At 42.5% G+C, this 19,580-nt stretch overlaps 1 long non-coding RNA gene across 1 annotated transcript in view; it reads right to left on the bottom strand.

Annotated features, from left to right (window-relative positions):
* The window catches only part of LOC121139141, a 47,666-nt gene extending 28,288 nt beyond the window's left edge, over positions 1-19,378 (bottom strand). Inside the window, exons 1-2 of the long non-coding RNA XR_005875994.1 lie at positions 18,879-19,378; positions 18,599-18,768 (exon numbers count right to left, since the gene is read on the bottom strand). This is a non-coding gene — a long non-coding RNA (uncharacterized LOC121139141). The remainder of the gene's footprint in view (positions 1-18,598; positions 18,769-18,878) is intronic.
* Positions 19,379-19,580: the final 202 nt, after the last annotated feature.

Here is a 19,580-nt window from a genome sequence, read left to right as displayed (position 1 = left end):
ATTGGCCAGGTGAATTCATGTGGAGTTATCCATCAGTTTGTATGTTGGATAACAGCAAGGACTTCTCTCCAGGAGTTTCTGTCTCTACATGTTAAATCCTAGTTTATTCTGCGCCATCCAGCCATACAAGTACTGTGCTGTTAGGACCTGTCCTTATCATAGTGTGGCACTTTGGACTCTATACCTACGCATCACAGAAAGAAGAGCAGGTGACAGAAAAAGAAGAAGCTGGAATTTTGTCCCTATTGAGAGAACAATTACTTAGACCTACACACAAATATTGAATGTCTTCAATAACCCACTAAATCCAGTTATACTTGTAGGCATCCCGGCCAATACTCCAAATGTAGGCATTTTGGGTTGGATCAGGATGGGACAGGAATGGGTCAGGTGTTCTGGCACTTGGGAGTCACAGAATACTGAGTGTTACACAGCTCAGGTGAAAAGGTATCCTGGAGCTCGGGAGCCAAGGGCCATCACAGGTTGCAGTAAGCATAGCAGCTTACAGCCCAGCCTCAGGGAAAGGCTTCCCCAGTGTATGACTCTGCTCCGGCAGGACAGAGAGCAGAGAGCAGAGAGCAGAGAGTAGCGCATAGAGTGTAACAACTCCGCTCTGCCAAGGGAAGGTTTCCTGGGCAAGTGTTACAGCCCTGCAACTCTGTTCTGCTCTGCCCAGCGTCGCCTCTGCTCCATCGCTGCCACAAAAGAATATCTTCACCCAAAGCTCATTGAAGGTGTTTATTGGAAGGGAGGATCTAGGAGAGTGGCAGAGGACAGCCGGGTAGTGCGAACAGACACAAGCTGAACAGACACAGGGTTTATATAGGGCTTCCGGGATGGGTATTGGTCAGATTTAAGTGCTGAGCTCAGATTGGCTAGAGCTCTGCTCAGGGATTGGTTAATTTTCTGCACAGGATTAGGGTCAGATTTGGCTCTGGCTTCAGAGCCAAACTGTGTTTCTTTCTCTGGTCCTTTTTAGCCTTTTGGCTCTAATTTTAGGGCCAGGGTGCATTTCTTTCGCTGACTCTGATTCTAGGGACAAAGTGTGTTCCTTTGGCACTAGTTTTAGGGTCACAGTACATTTCTTTAGTTCTGGTTGCAGGGCCAATGTGTGTTTCTTTGGCTCTGCTCTAGGTGTGTTTCTTTGGCTGGCCCCTTTTCCCTACAATACTACCCCTAACTCTGCTTACTGAAGTAACAGAGCTTTCATTACAGTCTGAGCATGCTTGCACATGAGAGAAGAGGGATGGGGAAGGGAGGGACTAGAGACAGAGGCCTCAACCAAAAGTACTTAGAATTTTGTAAATATTTTTACAACATGTTTTACAAGAACATTTGACCATGTAAACACATTGCCAAGACTGTCCCCAGGGTCATGGAAGATCCCATCAGTGTTAAGCGCCAGTTTTATGAGCTCCACAGCCAGCCTTCTCCCTATGTTAACCCTTAAATGACATTCCAGGCTATGTCCCACATATCAGTTCCTCTTCTATGCCAAGGTGTTTCATGTATGGCGCTGGGTGTACCACGTGTGGGCATGTTTTGATTCCCCATATTCAGGAATGTCTTTATGTCTTTCAGAGTGGAGGAGGCATGTTGCCAAAACCTTCTAGTTTTGCTTTCTACCATGGGGGACTGCTGTATTATAATGGAAACTTGGATATTCCTGTCTTATTGTAATATCTCATATCTCAGTTGAATGCCTTTTCTGTGTATTGTTTGAACGTGAAATGTCTGTGACAGGCTCGCACATGTGGTTGAACATTTGGCCCCCAGTTGTTGGTGCTGGTGTTTTGGGGAGACCAACACCGTGGTGTGAACCTAGTGGAAGTGAGTTCAGGGGACAGACATTAAAGGTGGTATTTTCTTCTGGGTGCCACCTTGGTTATCTGCTTCCTGATCTGCTAAGAAAAAAAAAAGCCCACCATAGGTTACCACCACCATAAGTTACGTCAATCACAATGCCTTTCCTGCCATGTTGGACTAACTCACCTGACACTGAGAGCCAACGTAAATCTCTCCTTCCTCAATTTGCTTGTTCTGGCTATTTGACCACAGCAGTGAGAAAAGCAACTAATATTTCTCCAGATGCTTCACCTTCTCTGTTCCTCACTATCATTGATAAAGAGAACCATCTTTCAGTGAGAAGATGTGAAATATGAACTTTCCAAGTGTCAAAGAAAGGGAATCAAGAACCAACCCACATTCTGTATGATCATATCCACAGAAGAAAGCCAACCAGAACATACTGCTGTTGTGGATAGGCAGCACATTTGTCTCAGTGTAGATGACTTGGAAATGATTCCAGGAAGAGTATTAAAAATGAATGGGAGATGATGCAATGCAGTCCCAGAAGAATTTGTAACCCAGTTGGGATGTACACATTCAGAAGAATTCTTAGTCCCTGTCAGGAAGGGGTGTTACAGCTGTCTTTCCATATTTGTGGTGAGTATTTTCTAGGAAAAGGGTGAATACCTCAGATTGTTGCAAAGCAATGTAAATGAAAGACCATGAAGCAGACGAAGTCAAAGTTAATTAGTGCCAACTGATGGGGAACTTTGCTAGCCTGTGGAAATCTCGCCAAGCAGCATTACTCAGAACTGAGACAACAGTATTATCAAAGAGTCACCAGGAACTGCTTTCTGTGTGTTCCATGAACCAAAAAGAGGCCCAGTCACGTGCTGACTGTCTTCTCCAAGTAATGTGTTCATGTGGTAAACACAATACTATCTACCCGGTGCTAAATCAGGAGGACATATTTCTTCACTAATATAATAGTACAAACACCATCATCCAAATATTTCAATTATTTAAAGTCCTAATTGAAATATGGTTATCTCCTATAAGAGCTGAATTTCCCATTGAAAACCAGTTAATTTTCATGTTGAGTTGCAAAGAAAGATGAGGGCAGGGGTGACAGATTAAATCTAGCAAGCCTACTCTTATTCTTTAATTGGGTTTTCAAAACAGGGTTTCTCTGTGTAACTAGAGTAGGCTGGTCTCCAACTCACATCTGTTTCTCCAGCTTACAACTCTGCGTCTTGAGCGAGTGCTAGATTAAAGGCGTGTGCCACCAATGTTTGACTAAGTCTACTCTAATGCATTAGTTGTGTTGTGTCTCCTAGGAGCTCTAAGTTGAAAGGGGTTTTCAGAAAAAGAATATCCTGCTTTATGAGTGGTGCGTGCCATGGTATGAGGTAAGCCAGTAACTTCCTGCCTATCATGGGCTTGTCAGAGTCCCAGGTGCCCAGCCATGTGGACAATGCTCTGATGTCCTGGATGATGCTCCCTGCTCTATACTTGAAGGACACCAGCAGCATTCAAGACTTGGAACCCATAGTGGCACAGCATTAGGCTCTGGGAATGAAGGCTGTACTGTTGAGCCATACCCTCTGGTTTCAGGGAATGTTTAAGGAGGCCATTTTCACAAGTATATCATTTTAACAGTGAGAAAGCTGAAGCTATTTCATCTACAATGGCCATAAGGCAGTTTTAAGGCAGTCTGACCTAGGACACAGCCCCCTCCCTGAACCCAGGTCTCCCAGATGTGTAAACTGAAGTTCTTTGGGGATTAAAGATTCCTTACTTACTGCTAGTCCGCTGTACTGCTCCCTGGCAGCCATGGGAGATCAGTAACAAAGCTGGGCAGAGGTCTGCCCATTGCTGACCTGTTGGCCATTTACAATGTTAGGTTCTGTTTTCTGTCTCCTTTGGATGGTGGGAGATCCATCTCTAGTTCCTTGGGGTTCAATGCTTCATTGGGCACTTTAATTTGAGAGACACAAGAATGGTGGACCCTGAAGGACCTCATCAAAACTAAGATCGGAATATAGTACCCTTCATCACATAAATCATGAAAGTGCAAACTCTTCACTTTTGCCTAGAGACCCATAAACCAGCCCAGATATTCATTTCTGGCTAGCCAATGGCAAGAGCCAACCCAGGAGACGTTATAGAGCCAGATTCTTCTACAGTCCACTCCTCATGTTGACCTTAACTTATTTCCACTTAACACAGGCTCAGGGTGGGAGCTGCTTCCTGGCTTGCTGGGATCATTATCAGTTTTTCATTTTGTATCACTTGTGTTTTTGTCTCCTCCTCCCATGGCACCCCTGGATCTTTGACAACATGAAGACAGGCACCTTAACCCCCCCAAAATGCTCAGCAAGATACAGAGAGTAGAATTTCCTACCAGCAGAAAGCTGAGTGTCGCTGACTCCTTCCCGGGGCAGATTCATGTTTACTCTATGACCTTCCGAGTTTACCTCTGTGTTTAACTTCCTTCCTTGGTCTGGCCCGGGGTAAAGGGCAGTGGAAAATTAAAAGTAGGCTGTTGGGAGAACCTGATGGAACTGCGATTCTCTCTTTCTAAGAAGATGGAAGCAGCACTTACTGTGGGAGTTGGGAAGCTGTTTTCTTTGTACATGAGTGACTTTGGCTTGACCACAAGGCCAGTATAGCTCTAATAACAACTGGGATTGTGTGGAATGTGTGGAATTCATTGTTGCAGGCCAGGGTACTTAATCCATAGAGCTCCATTTGAGCAGCTGGTAGTCATTCTGACATCCACTGGATATGCATTTGGACTCCCTTATATGAAACAGTGCATATTACTGCATCCTTATCTAATGTTTATGAAGGAAATGTTCAGCGTAACATGCTTATCATAGTACCTAGCATGCAACTATTTCATAAGTTAACTATAATACAATTATTACAATTTTAGTGTGTAAGTAGGAAGTAGGATCATCATGCTGTGTGCCGTAAAATAGATCTTAATATAAATATAAGTTGATGCCATTATGAAAACTTGGTAGACATTAAATGACTTCCAGGCATATTTTCATTTGAACCTAAGAAAAATCAGTTGAAATCTGCCTTCTACACAGAAGCGTCTCCATCAGCCCTATTCTTTCCATACACTTAGCCTGCTTCTGTTTCCCCTTTCCTTGGCAGCCACAGCACTGAACTAATCCTCATCAGCACCACTCTGCACTGAGGATTTGGGTATCATCAGTAGCCTCTCAGCTGGTATTGGTGGAAGGCATCCGAGATCGGAGTGGGTGGAGTCAGGGTTCTCCAGAAAAACAGAACCAATAAAAAATACATATTGCAATTAGTTCAAGTCAGTACGAAGCTCAACAGGGTAAACTTGCCAGCTGGGAGACCTAGAACATCTGATGATGAGACAAGTGACAGACAGTTTCAAAGGAGGTGGATGGTGTTCCTGAGGATGACATCTCAGACTGTCCTGTGTCCTCTGCGTGTGTGTGTGTGTGTGTGTGTGTGTGCATGCACACACACACACACACACACACACACATACACAGTTCTGTTGATTAGGATGTGGCATATCTCTGGGGAGCCATCATTTAAACTACTACTCATACTAACTAAAGACAAGTTTCTATGTCCTAGTGGCGTTTTTGAAAGTATAGCATTTCTCTTACCTTTCCAAAGATTCCGTGAGCTGTTTATTCTTGACATAATTAAACTTTACATGTCTCCAGTACAAATTAAAAACCAGTGCTGTCTGGCTTCCCTGGCTTCTGCTCTGAGAGCTGGGCTTTCTATCACTCCTCAGAGATCACTTCTCTTTCCCCTATTAGTCTAACTCACTGAGAGAGTGCATTCGTGGAACCACAAAGCTAGCACACAAAGCTTAAAGGAGTCCTCCAAACTGTAGTTACTAAGATAAAAAGCAGTGATTTCAGAGGGTTTTCACCACCTTAAGTAAATATTACATTCATCAAAACAAGACCTTCCTTGCTTGGTGAAATTTTGCATTCCCTGAAGTTCACAGGCAAGAGCAAAGCCTCTCTTGTCTACATATTGTGACTTTGTGGTGAACACCTGGCCTCTCAGCTTCCACTCATGCATTCTCTAATAACAATACACTGAAACAAAATCTGCACATGCTCATGCGTTCTCTAATAACAATACACTGAAACAAAATCTGCACATGCGTTCTCTAAGAACAGTACACTGAAACAAAATCTGCACATGCGTTCTCTAAGAACAGTACACTGAAACAAAATCTGCACATGCGTTCTCTAAGAACAGTACATTGCAACAAAATCTGCACATGCGTTCTCTAAGAACAGTACACTGAAACAAAATCTGCACATGCGTTCTCTAAGAACAGTACATTGAAACAAAATCTGCGCTTTCCCTTCCCATCCTCTGTATTTCTACCACAATCTGCACCGTTGATAAGTTAAAGCAGTGTGCAAGTCTAAAGACTCCACATTCCTCAGAAAACCTAGCTCCCTTCTCTGAGCCCTCTCCACCAGGTGGTCTCCCTGTTTTTGCCTACCTCAAGCTCTGAAGGGAAAACAAAGGGTTATCTATGTCTATTCTTCTGAAGGAACCATCAAACCAATGATGAGCTTGTGGGTAAGAAGGTACATTTAAACCAATCAATATGTAGTTCAATGACTTTATGTGGTCTTCCTCCCAAACAGAAAAACAGGCTCAATTTGTCACACTCCTCTCATTTTTCTTTCTATTGGAAATCGTGGCTTGATGTATCACCGCCATTCTCTCTCATTCTGACACACTATACTTAAAGTCAGGAAGAGTGCAGTCATTATTGAAATAGGCTGGCACAACAGGTAGACCCCAAGCTAGGTCAGAAGGATGCCAGGGGCTGAACCCCAAAGACCCCAGTGCCTGGGTCCTCATCTGGCACGGCTTCTCTATAACAGCTCCTGTAAAGCCAGTGATGAGTTCTTCTAGGTCTCCTGTCACCATCCAGAATGCCCGGGTCTGTGGGATCTTTGCCACAGAACTCTGAAACTCTATGTGTAAATTAAAGTCCCTTTCCTGCAAGGGTGTGAGGGATGTCATATTCCATGAATCTAAGCTGCCCCAGGAGTGCATCATGGAGCATGCACCATGCAGGGTCTCTGCAGAAGTGGTTCATCCCGCAGTGCTCACTCAGATCATTTCCAGAACAGGACAGAACTGCATGCCTGTTCAGTCTCCTGAGACATCACATCTCAGAGTCACTGTTAGACATGATGTCAATCCAGGACAAGGCTATATAGTGTGTCAAGGCCAGCTGGATTCTTTAGGGGATATTTACAGGTCTCCAAATATGCAGTCTGAGGAAAGAAATATAGTTCTTTACCTTGCATTTTATACATCAAGCTTGTAATGTTACCTACTCACTAACAGCTTGTTAGTAATTTATATCTATCTTGTTTTCTATTTGTTTTGCTTCCCAGTATTCAGTCTACATACTTTCAAAGCATGTTGATATATCTATATCTAACTTTAAAAACCTTACCAGCTTATACAAAAAAATAATATACCCTTTTGTCAGGCACAAGAAACTCTGTTTTTATTAAATATATATGATAAGCCATTGGATTGAGGATGTGTGAAAATACATTGTCAGTTTTTACAATATCAAATTGGTAGGACAAGGGACCATTAATAATTATCTACTAAAAATATGAGATAAAATTCTATATCCTCTATTATTGTGGAGAGTCTTTATTCATAGTCCAAAAAATTAAAATAATGTTTAAAACCACATTTTCTTATTGACTTTTGCATGTAGCATTGATAGAACATTTATCTTTTGTGGTATTTCAGAGAGGGCAGTAGAAAAAGTTATATTATTTGAGCAGTCACAGTTGAGTAAACACTTCCCCCTTAAAAACAAACGGTAAAGAGATGGGGAAAGTTTTGTGTTTGTTGCGATGATAAAATACCCAGACAAAAGATCGACTTTTGGGAGGAAGGGGTTTATTTTACCCACAATTCCCAGGGATAGTCATCATTCTGGGAAAGTGAAGGCAGTAACTTCAAACAGCTGGCACATCAGGTCCATGAATACATGCTCTCAAGCGTGTGCTCAGCTTGACATGTTCATGCATACAGTTGAAGGTTATCTGCCTTGGGAATGACTGCCCACAATGGGCTGGGTCCTCTCACATAGATTCAATTAGTTAAGAAGACCCTGCCAACCAATGCAGACAATAACTCAATGAGACTCTCTAGGTGAGTCTAGGTTGAGTCAAGTGGGCATTTAAAGCTAACTGCCAGAGACAGGAAGAGGGATGGATGGAAGTGTAGAGGAAGGGAGGGAGAAAAGAAAGAATGGAGGAGAGGGTGGGAGGAAGGGAGGGGAGGGAGAGAGGAAGGGAGGAAGAGAGTGACAGAGTGAGAGAGGGAGAGAGGAAGGGAGGGAGGAAGGGAGGGTGGGAGGGAGGGAGGAAGGGAGGGAGGGAGGAAGGAGAGAAAGCAGAGAGACTGGATAACCTGGGAAACCTAATTGAGAACAGATCTATTCTAGTCAAGTTATGGAGGCAGCAAGGTTCCTCAGATGAAGTTTTATAGTCACTTTATATAGAAAAAGATGGTTTAAAAAATCAGATGAAAATGAAGAACGAAGCCAATGTAAACAACACTCCTCAGTGCTCCCTCCTTCCTTCCCAATGACAATATCTACCTTGTGCCCCATTTCCACTTGGAAATGCAAGAGAAAGAACCCAGACAATGCAGCCAAGAAAGAAAGCAATAGACAAACAGAACCATACAGAACATGGTTCATTTCTTTCACCAAGTTTTCATTTCCTGGCTTGTTTGCTGGGTTGTTTGTTCACCTAAAACCTGGGCTAAGCAACGGTGATTCTGCAACCTTTGGGTGTGTGCGTGTTGTGTACGTCATGCTGCATGACACTGGAGGTTTGGAAAGACAAAGATACTCTTTGGGCACTTCTGCTGCCGTGTGCTTAATACTCACTGATCCTCATCAGCTCTGCACGCAAGTGTCACAGACACAGCTTCTCAAGTTCCCCTTCCCTATACCCTATACTCCAAGTCTCCCTTGGACTGTCTCCCATAGCCACGCCCACTTGTCCAAGCACAGTGACTCTGCAGCCGTCTGTCTCCCTGTCTCGGTCTATCCTCGATGTGCACATGATGAGTGTATGTTTATATATGTACATACTTGCATGGGGTGTGAATGTGGGTGTGGTCATTGTCCTAGCCTTCTTCCTTGTTTGAGACAGGGTCTCCTGTTTGCCACTAGATACCTCAGTCTTGTTGGCCTTTGAGCTCCTGCGAGTCTCCTTCCTTCTCCTTCATTGTAGTAGAAATACTATGATTACAGATACAATGCTGTGTCTTGGCTTGTATGGGTTCTAGGGATCCAAACCCAGGTACTCACACTTGTATACCAATGCTGTACTCACGGAACCATCTCAGCCCTTCCTTGTTATTTATTTTTGTAGGGTTTGAACTTGTGCTTGTGACAGCTCGTTGATCATTTGTCTCTTTGTGTTCTTTACAGAAAAGTTAAAAGAAAAGGCAAACATCTTAAGGATGCTTCAAACCCGTAAATACCAAACAGATAAAGGGGAGAAAAGTAAAGCTAAGTTGTAAAAACATGTTCTAAACTATTTCAAAGAAAACATTCAGGAAATCCTGGTTGATTTTCAGCTCTAGAGGTAAAATTTTCAAAGAAAGATGCCCCCTGTTTTGTGCTTTAGCTGTGTGGATGACAGCTAATTAAATGCAGCTTGTTATGCAAGACCATTCCAATGGACCTTACAGCAGGCCTGCTGACTCAACAGGTTTTATATATAACATATCCAGCCTGAAGAACAGCCTAACTCACAACTGAATCTTGGTCCATCAGCTAAAGCAAAGCTAACCATGACCCCGAGCAGCCCAAGCTTGGCTGCTTTGCATTGTGTTACCCTTTGAAACTTAAGAACATAGGTATTAGGTTTCTTAAAAACAATATCTTCCTCAATATGTGTTCTTCATCAAAATTGCAAATTCCCAGAGTAATCTTTCTGCTTCTCACGTACGATGTGCAGTAAAATTAGAAGCTGATTTTGCATCGCAGTGTCGGGCTGTAATTAGAACAGTAGTTCCTCAAAGCACTGTCTGCACTCTCAGCAGCAGCACCTGGGTAAATGCAAATCCTGGGCTTTCCTAGATCAGGCTGTATGAGAAACTGGAAGGAAGGCCCGGCAATATGTATTTCAACACACCTTCCAGGCAATTCTGACAAAGGCAAACTTCCAGGAACATACTTGTTATTTACAACTAATTACAGTAAGAGCAAGATAAATTAAGTAAGAAGAAACCACTGTGGGTCATAGTCTTGGGTGTGTGCTCTCAGGTCTGCTATCCAACCACTTGAAATATATTGAGGCTACTATAGCCATCAGGACTGAAAACAATATATCTTTAGCTCAGTTCATTACTGTTTGCCTTTCAACTCCTGAAAAAAACAACCAGTAGATCCTGAGAAAAAGACACCACATCTACACCTTTGACATTATAGACTATTCCTAAGACTGCATGTGCCATTGTTGCAGATGCCAGAGTCGTCTGGTCAGCTGGGGCAATGTGGTTTTCACATTAACCAGTGAGTGCTTTAACTTAAAACAAATGAGAAACAAAACCAAACACAGAGGAACAAACAAGGGATTTTTGTTTGCATATAAGTGATAGAAATATTTGGGAGACTGAAAGAAAGAACAAACAATACACAGTATCCTGAACCCAGTCAACCCTTCCCAACCAAGGTACTTCCATTTTAAACCAGTTCAGGCCAGTGGTAACAACATTCTAGAAACACAGAGGTACAAAAGAAGTTGGAGTCCAGGAATAATACCCTTCTGGCAGTGCAGATGAAACAGCTACTAGGTTTGTCCCTGTTTCTTCACAAGTTGAATCTACTAAATAGAAAAGCAAGGGCCATTTGAGGCTGATGTAACCAGTATGTTTACTTCCTCTAAAAAAATGCATGGTTTGCTGGGCTTTTAAATGAGAAGTGGGAGTAAACTTTGTTTACCAAGGAATGTAATCAGTAAAAAATGAAAGAAGATTTAAAACATTAAACCCCTTAGTTGGGGTTTGAGATTTCTTTTCTTCTAGGCCTCAGAAGCTGTGGTGGTTTCTGGGGTCTCTGGAACTTTCTGGACTCCCCTTCAGGCCCTTGCCTTGTCTCTTATTTTATTTCATAAGTTTCCCCTTTTCCTGCTCAGTATTTGCATGAGTGTCTTTTTTAATTCGGAAGAAAGCAGAAAGTGCATTTTAAGGGGTTATGAACAGTTTCTAGGAAACCAGTTCCACGAACAGGAAGGAAAGGGAAGACAAGAGGAAGAAAGACTGCTGATATGAGAAGTGACTAGGACTGCAGTCTGCACACAGAAATCTGAGAATGAGTTGTCTAGCTTCAGGGACATTTGTGAGGGAAGACTCAGAAAAGCAGAAGTTTTCCCACAGTGACACCCTGGGCTTTTTCACCAAGATGTTTATAGGGTATCTTGTAATGAATATAAAATTTATACCTCAAAGAGTCTTCCTCCATGACTTCATTGGAGCAGAAAGTGCCACCCCTTCTCTGGGGAGAAACTGAGTCACAGAGGCTCACAGGCATTGTATAGTTCAGTGTGATCTAATGTTCAATATGAGTTCACTTAAAGGGCCAAGACATGGGAATTGCTCAAGATTTCACAGGCTTTCCTAAGAAGTCCTCTTGTGTCCTGACCCACTTAAAAAGAGTGATTAAGGACTTCATCACAAAAAGCCACTTTCTTCTTCTACTAAGATAACGCATGTGTGATTACAAGGAGGCTGGAAGGAGTACAGGAGAGTATAAAATTAATGAAACAAATATCAGACAAGGCAGGGCATCGGAAATATCAAAAAAATCAGAAAGCCAATGGAAAACAATTGGCGTTAGAAAGAAAAATATACCTAAGACAAGAAGCAGCAAAGAATGAATAAGCATATGGCAGAAAAGAAGGAAACTGAGGCAGAAAGAAAACATATAGTTTCCATACTAGTCACCTGTTATGACAGAATGTCTAGCAAGGAACAACTTACAGGAAGGAAGGTTTATTTGGGTTTAAAGTCCAAGCAGATACAGTCTGCATGGTGGGGAAGGAGTAGCTCCTTGGTGAGGACCATGTGAGGCACCTTGTCACATTGATTCCAAAGTCAGGAAGCCAATAGTGCCTAGGAAGTAGGATCAGCTTATACCTTACAGCCTGTCTGCTGAGATCCTCTACCTCCACTGAGACTCCACTTCCTAAAGGTTCCAACTTCCAAAACAGTACTGGCAGCTACAGACAAAGTGTTCAAACACAGGAGCCGAAAGGGGACATTTCACATGGAGACCACAACTGCTTCCTTCTGAGTACCCTGGGAAGCCACACTTCCTGAGGAGCTAGGAGAGAAGGGAATGGAAGACAATGGGTTTCCATGGGGTGCACAGGGATCAAAGCTTAGAGGAGAAATGCAAACCTCCATTGATTTAGTCAACTTCCCCTAATCACTACACCTCCAACCAAACGGAACTTTAAAATGAGAAGACACGAGATGCTCAGGCACGAGTTACATTTATTGGCATTATCAGTTATGTCTGAAAGAGAAACCACGGTGGATCAGGACCTTAGTTCTGAACATAAAATGTGGTTGTGTTAATTGCTCTCTTGGGGGACAAAAGTAGCCTCAGCCTGAGGGAAGGTAATGATTATCTTCAGTGTGGGACTCTTCTTGTCAGAGCTGTTGAGAAACCCTGTCATAACCCTACCTCAGGTGCCTCTGACCTGCCTGACTGCCACAAAGGTTGCAGAGACAACTCTGCTTTCTGCCAAGGCAAGAGGAGAACTACCCCAAACTCAATGGAGCGCTCAAGGAAACCAAGAAGTCTCTGGGGGACACCAGTTCATATATAGGCTGCTTTCTGTCTGCTGCCAGCACAGTCCAGCAACACACACAGCAGGTGCTAAGAAACTGGTTTCACTGGGAGTGAGGAAATAGCTTACAGGTCAACACTTGACCTAAGGCAACAATCCCTAAAAATGCATTTACTCTTTTAAAGGATTGGTTGTCAGAATAGTTGCAATCTACAAATGTGTAAGATTTTGACTTGGTTTCCAATAGCAAAGCTGCCACCAGGTCAAGGGCAATGCCTCAAGCTTGGATACACATTTAGTCACAGTTCAGCTTGTCATTAATTTCTAAATATGTGTGACAGGCATAGTACACATTAGCTCTTGTGTACAAAGAAAGACATGATAGAACTCAACTGCCCAGGTATATTTACTACTGGGTGAACTAGAGTTCACATGTATTGTTTTAATGCTTCTGAGATATTTAATATTATATACTGTGTAAGAGATATGTATTTTGTGTACAGAAGAGTTGAGCTTTGTCAGAAAGTTTATTGCTTTATCTATCGGGCCTTTTCTACCCTCTTACTCTGACGATTAGTCATTTATTGGTTAATTTAATACATTTTATTTGTGCTTTAATCTGGGTTTCTTATAGTCTGCTTTGATACAGTGAGATGTGAAGACTGAGTTGCCTAGCTAACATTTATTTAACTGGTGAGATTAAGTTTAAGGAACAATCAAGAGAGTATAAATGAAAGCATTTAGTAAGAATACAATGGCACAGCTATGATTTTAATGTGTTCTACCAAAGCTCAGGTGTTCTCAGACTCACTTACCAGTGTAGGGGATGCGGGCCTGTGGGAGGTCCATGTGGCTGGGTACTATGTTAGGGTCTTTGCTATAACGGCAAGCTCTCTCTGCCTTCTAGCTCACAGCTCTCCAATATTTCTTGACACCAGAAGCAGCCCTAAGAAGGCCCTTACTGGATGCCAACAACATGCTATTGAAAGTACAAGAAATAAATTAGCACTATTCATTAATTTCCAAATCAAAGGCATTATGTTACAGCAATGGAAAAAGAGCCAGGTATGGTGGCTTAAGAGTGTCTACAAATCTCACACTTGGAAAGCTGATTTCCAGGCTAGTCTGGACTACATATTGAGACCCTGTTTCCAAAAACTAACAAACAAACAATCAAATACAAGCATTCAAACAAGAAGGACAATGAAAGACAGTCAGGGAAAGATTAAGACAGTTGTCAAAAGTGAACAAGGTTTAAGTAGAAGATTGGAAACAGTGTCTCAGACCTTCATCAAGTTTTTAAGCCTTGTCTTGAAATGAAATGTCAGATAAATCAATGGATAGAAATTCCACACATCAAAATTAAATCTAATTCATTTAAAAAATGTTTTTCATTTTCCAAAATGTTTTAATTAAAATGAGGATATTATCTTATTTCTACTAACTACGTATGCAAAGGATTGGCAGGAACTCATTAACAGTTCATTTCTAAGTATTTAACAATTTTCCAATTTCATCTCTTTCTATGAAGTTCCCTCTAAGCTCAGTAAGCCAATCAAATTTATCTAAAGAAAACTGGGCTTCGAAGAAGTTTTAGAGACCTTGATTCTATTTGATCCTTGAAGGGTTAGAAACCATCACTGGATAAATTGTTCTTGAGCTTAGCCTATGATCTTAGCTTTGGGAAGACAGAGCCTGGAAGACCCTTGGACCTGTCTGGTCAGGGCAGTCTAGTCAAATCAGTGAGTTCCAGGCTCAGTGAGAAACCCTGTCTCAATAAACAAGGTGGAGTGTGATTAGGGAAAATACCTATTTTCAATGTCAGGCCCCAGTGCACACCCACACAGATCCATATTCCAGTAGGAATATGAATGCATGCTCACATACACTCAATATTGGATTCACCATTGAGATGATGGAGTTTTCCTGCGAAATCTTGTGGTATCTCAGCACATTTTATCGTATTTCATGGGCACGTCTTCTTTCTCTTTAGTAGGGTTTTGTTTTGTTTGTTTTTGTTTGTCTCTCTTTCTACTGGCTATTAGGATGTGGCTGCCTGGTTTCATTTTAAAAATAATAGATTCCAGATATTTACAAAGCTGAGGTTCCCTACTTCTCTCACCCTGCGGGGAAAGGAGATGCTTCACACCACCACAAGGCAAGTACGTATGAGAGGAGCTCTAGTAGGCCCAAGGAAGCACTCACCACATGGCAGTCTGTACTACCATGGGAGAAAGGGAAGGATGGTATCTGGAGCACATCACTTCTGTCAACAGCTGGGTACAGACGCAAACTCCTTGCTGGGTCAGTGAATAAGAGCAGAAAGGCTCATTTGCAAAACCTTTATAAATGTTTCCCTAAGTCTGATTCCGGTGGCCCTACTTCGTTTGGGCAGAAAGAATTCAGAACAGGTCTTAGTCAAAGGAGTGGAGGGGAAAGGAGACATTGAAGACGACCACAAGGAAAATCAGCACCTACCAGAAAGGAGGCCGCTGAGGTCCCTCAAAGGAATATGTTTGAGATCATAGTAAAGTCTTCTTGTTCCCACAGCAGAATCAGCTCAGGGAAACCCTGAAATAGACTGTAACCAGCCTGCCTGGAGGGAATGAGGACATTCTAAAGAGACTAGCTATGTGGACTATTGAAACAAGGTACCATAGTTGATTGGAATTTCTCCCCTGAATTTCACTCTGGGAGAAGGAAAAGACTCACACTTGGGTCAGCCTGAAACTTGTCTCCAAGAAAGGAATTTCACAGGATGGCAATGATTTATCAAACCACCCCACAGGAGAGTCAGGAGCCCAGGCAATGGTGGTCAGTGATGGGTGGCTTACTTATGCATGGATTGCCTTCTACTTTAACTTTGTCCCAATTTAGGGACCTGAAAGGTGGATGGCCAGGAGGACAGGGTGTGGGAAGGTGGAGGCTGTGCCGGTCTCTGAATGTTTTTGCCCCCTTTCCCTACACTTAATTAACCTCCTTCATTTGCTTTTCACTATTAATTTGGCTCTTTCAACTAACATATCAGGGATGGGCATGTGGCCAAGCCCAGCTTATTATAGCTGTTGGGGACACAGGTTCTGACCCTGACTCCGGTAACATGACAAACTTGGGGGTGAACATCTGGCAGCTTTGCTGTGACTCCCTTCCTCTTCTGGTGTGGGGTGTGGTTATTTGGCTTACATTTCCACATTATGGTGAATCATTGCAGAGAAATCATGGCAGGAATTCTAGCAACTACCACATCCATAGCCAAGACCACAGAGATCATCTATATAGCCTTACTTCTCTAAGGTACTTTTCTTCTCTCTTGCAGTTTGGGATTCCTTGCCTTGGGGAATGGGCTGGATCTCCATGTATCAATTAACAATCAAGACAATTCCACAGAGGACAAGCTGGTTTACATAACTCTACCTTAAGATTCTTACTAAGTGATTTTGGGCTGTGCTCAGTTGACATTTAAACCTATCAGTACAACAATGAATGGGTATCTATGTGTTCAGGTGGAAGCTTCACCCTAGTCCCTGGCATCCAGATAACCAAAGTGTCTGGAATGTTCTGGTGTAAGTTCCACCCCAATTCTGTCCCCCCGCCCCATTCCCCGGCTCTCTTTCCAAACCCTGCCTCATCTCAGAAAGCCCTCCATATGATGCTCAAGACCACTCCCACAGGGTGTTTAAACTGCCCCGCCCCCAGAAAATAGACATGTGGTTTTCCTATCTCTCTTTTCTGTGTCCTCTCTGGCGTGCTGGAAAAATCATCCAGGAGCGTTTTATCCCTTAATCCTGGCCTGTTTCTAACTCAGTTTGATTTGATCTGATTTGGATTGCTACATCAGCAGAGAGGCTTATTGGGGTGCAGATCAAGGCAAAGGACCCAACAGTTGGGAGATACGTATTAGAAGTTAGGTGGCACGCAGGGTAAATCCATTATTTCCAACCGTGTGTCTAATTGCTTGGCCATTCTGTTGTATTACCACTGGGGCACTGTAACCATGGCTTGTCCACCCAGAATACAGACAACACACAGTCTATCAGCAGAAGCAGTTGAGATCATCACAAGTCTTTCCTGTCAACCTGTTTCTGGCTCTCTTGGTGTTTCTTCACTTCCGCAGCCAACCTCCCCTTTTCTCTCATCTTCAGTTCTACATCACACACCTCTCTCTTCTTTCCGATAATCCATGGCACCTAGATGCTGGTTCCACATTTGTGTTTCCATTTTGCCAACTCACAGTCATCCCAATAAACCTTCATTCCTCTCATGGTCAAGATGCCTAGTCACCAAGACTAACCTGACTGTAGTCTTTTTGAGTTCCCTGGCTGACCCACATCTGTTTACAAAGAGGAGGAAGCCTCTGTCCGTTTCCATCTCCACACAGATACCTTCTGGAAAGCCACCGTAAACATCAGAGCTATGGGGTGCATGCTGGATAGAAGCCCTGGCTTTGGGGGCAGCTTTTGTGTGAAGGCGTCTCCCTTCCTCTTACACAAGTCCCTTTCCACTGATACTCAAAAGAAATTTAACACAAAATTGTGTGGAATCTCATGTTTCATTAGGCCCATTCAAGGATGGACCCTCTAGAATCCCAAAGACCTCCCCTTGGGTTGCTCTGGCTTCCTTAGGATCCCATACTGAGAGTTTTAGTTCCTTCTTTTGGGGGACAACGGGTTCCCTAAAGAGGCCAAGGAAGTTCCCTCCCTTCCCTATCTTAGGAAAATGAAAACTTCCAGATGGAGAATGGCAGAAATAATAGTCCTTGATGCTACCAGAATCTAGGACTATCACAGCTACAGAAGTATACCACTCAAGCCCGACCCTGCTAGCCTACACGTGACCCACTTTCCTGTCCTCTCCACTCACCTCTCTGTGGCTAAGGTATTAGGCTGGCATTGTGTCCACATTCCAAACAATTGCTAGCCTTTGCTATTCATTTTATGAATCACAGTATTTATTCTCCTTAGGAACAAACATGACATAATACAAGGTTTCACGGTTTCAAATTTTTTTCCTAATTATTTATAAACCTAGGTTATTTTGTGTGGTTGCCCATCTTTCACGAGAATAGTGACATTTAGTGTTGTTAGCAACTGATCCATGTGTAGACTGGATTCTTGATATGTCTAGTTAGCAAGTTTCTTTTTTGTATCTAGTTAAATTGCAGCAATTTCACATTTAGATATTTTTCAATTGATAGTATGAGGGCAAAGGGCAATTTAAAAAATGGTGGGTTTGACTATAAAACTTGAGAGAATTAAAGATAAGTAAAAGGAAAACATTTTTGTGGTTTGTTGTCATTTTATTTTGTTTTTGTTTACAATTCTACTTTTTTGAAGTTTAAATACCTACCCAGTTTAAAATATATATGGCCTAATATTTCTATTGTTTATAATTTTCTTCATAATTGATGTGTCATCAACTCAATATTTTTCAGATGATTTTTATCACTTTAACACTAACACTATTATTAAACAAAGGGTAAGAAAGCAAATTTTCTATTCTATCTAACTTATTAGTGTATCTAAATTTCTTAACAAAAAGATATAGTTAAATTTCTAATAAAAATATCATCCTTCAAGGCTGGAGAGATATCTCAACCAGTGAAGTGCTTGCTTTACAGGCTTGTGGACCTGAGTTTCATCCCTGGAACCCACACGCAACAGTCAAGTGTGGAGGCATACAGTAGTAGTTCCAGCCCTAGGGGTGTACGGACAGGTGGATCCCTGGGGTTTGCTGGCCAACCTACCTAGCCTACCGTGCAAGTTTCTGTCTCAAAAAAAAAATAAGATGGACATCTCCTGAGGAATGACACAAACACACATGAACACAATACAATGCCCTCAGCATATGTCCATGACAAGCCTAGGTACCAACAATCAACATTTAGGAATATACAGGAAGAAAGGCATAATTTGCATATCACCAACCTTCTTAACCTTGCCATGCCACTAACGATTTGATTTTTATGCCAGGGCAGGATGAGGTTGGCAAAATCAGTATTTTCCCGATTCTTTGAAGGAAAACATACACCAAGCGTCTTGTTAAGAATCCCCAAGCTCCTGTCCCAGTGTGTGAAGAGTCTTAGTTCTGCAGAACCCTAGACATGACAAAGACAGAAATTCTCAGGACTTGAACACTCCTGCTCCCCTAAATTACATCCTTGCCAGTGGTTTGCCACAGAGAGTGCCATTCTGAAGCAGGACTTACCAGACTGGAGTTCACTAGGTCTTCTGGGAAGATCCTCTTTGGATTTCAGGTTGTGCCTGGAATTTAAAATGTAAAATTCATGAATGGCCGTTTATCCCAGCAGACTCCAAAACACAGTGAAGCCCTGGTCCCTTCTCTCCTCAAAATCTTCAGGCTCTTTGCTTTGTCATCTTCCTCCTCTCCTGCACACCAAGTCATGGATGAAAAACACCGTCTTGGCTCACTTGTCACGCAAATTGTATGAAATGTGCATGTAATGAAGCAGAAACTGTCATCCACTAAAGGCTCCAGGAACTCCTTTGCTTTCTTTTTTTTCCAGATAGATGGAGCTGACTCTGCTTGCTGTCTAGCTTGTATAGATTTATCAACAGAGTAAGCTTTTCAATCCAGAAGTAACGAGTGCAGAAAGAGACATCTCTGCAGACAGAGAAAGAAGATTCCAAAGCTTGCCAGAGGGTAATTGGACCCTTTGGCTCCGACAGCCAGAGCACACTACAGGAAGTGCACGGGTTAGCTAAAGTTAGACAAACAGTGTCCTCTTATGGAGGTCCCGATGTCACTCTGATTACACACGGTGTGGTAAGCTGCAGTCGGTTTTGTCCGTCATTCTAGTTAAATTGCACTGTATGAGAGCTGGGATAGCAAACTTCGTTTTAAGTTTATTTCATTTCTATAAATAAGGCCAAATGTCCCCCCACCCCG

The sequence above is a fragment of the Mesocricetus auratus genome, unplaced genomic scaffold (assembly GCF_017639785.1).
Source record: "Mesocricetus auratus isolate SY011 unplaced genomic scaffold, BCM_Maur_2.0 Super-Scaffold_6731, whole genome shotgun sequence".
NCBI lineage: Eukaryota > Metazoa > Chordata > Mammalia > Rodentia > Cricetidae > Mesocricetus > Mesocricetus auratus.
The sequence above is the reverse complement of the archived record's forward strand: the minus strand, read 5'-3'. Positions and strand labels throughout refer to the sequence as shown.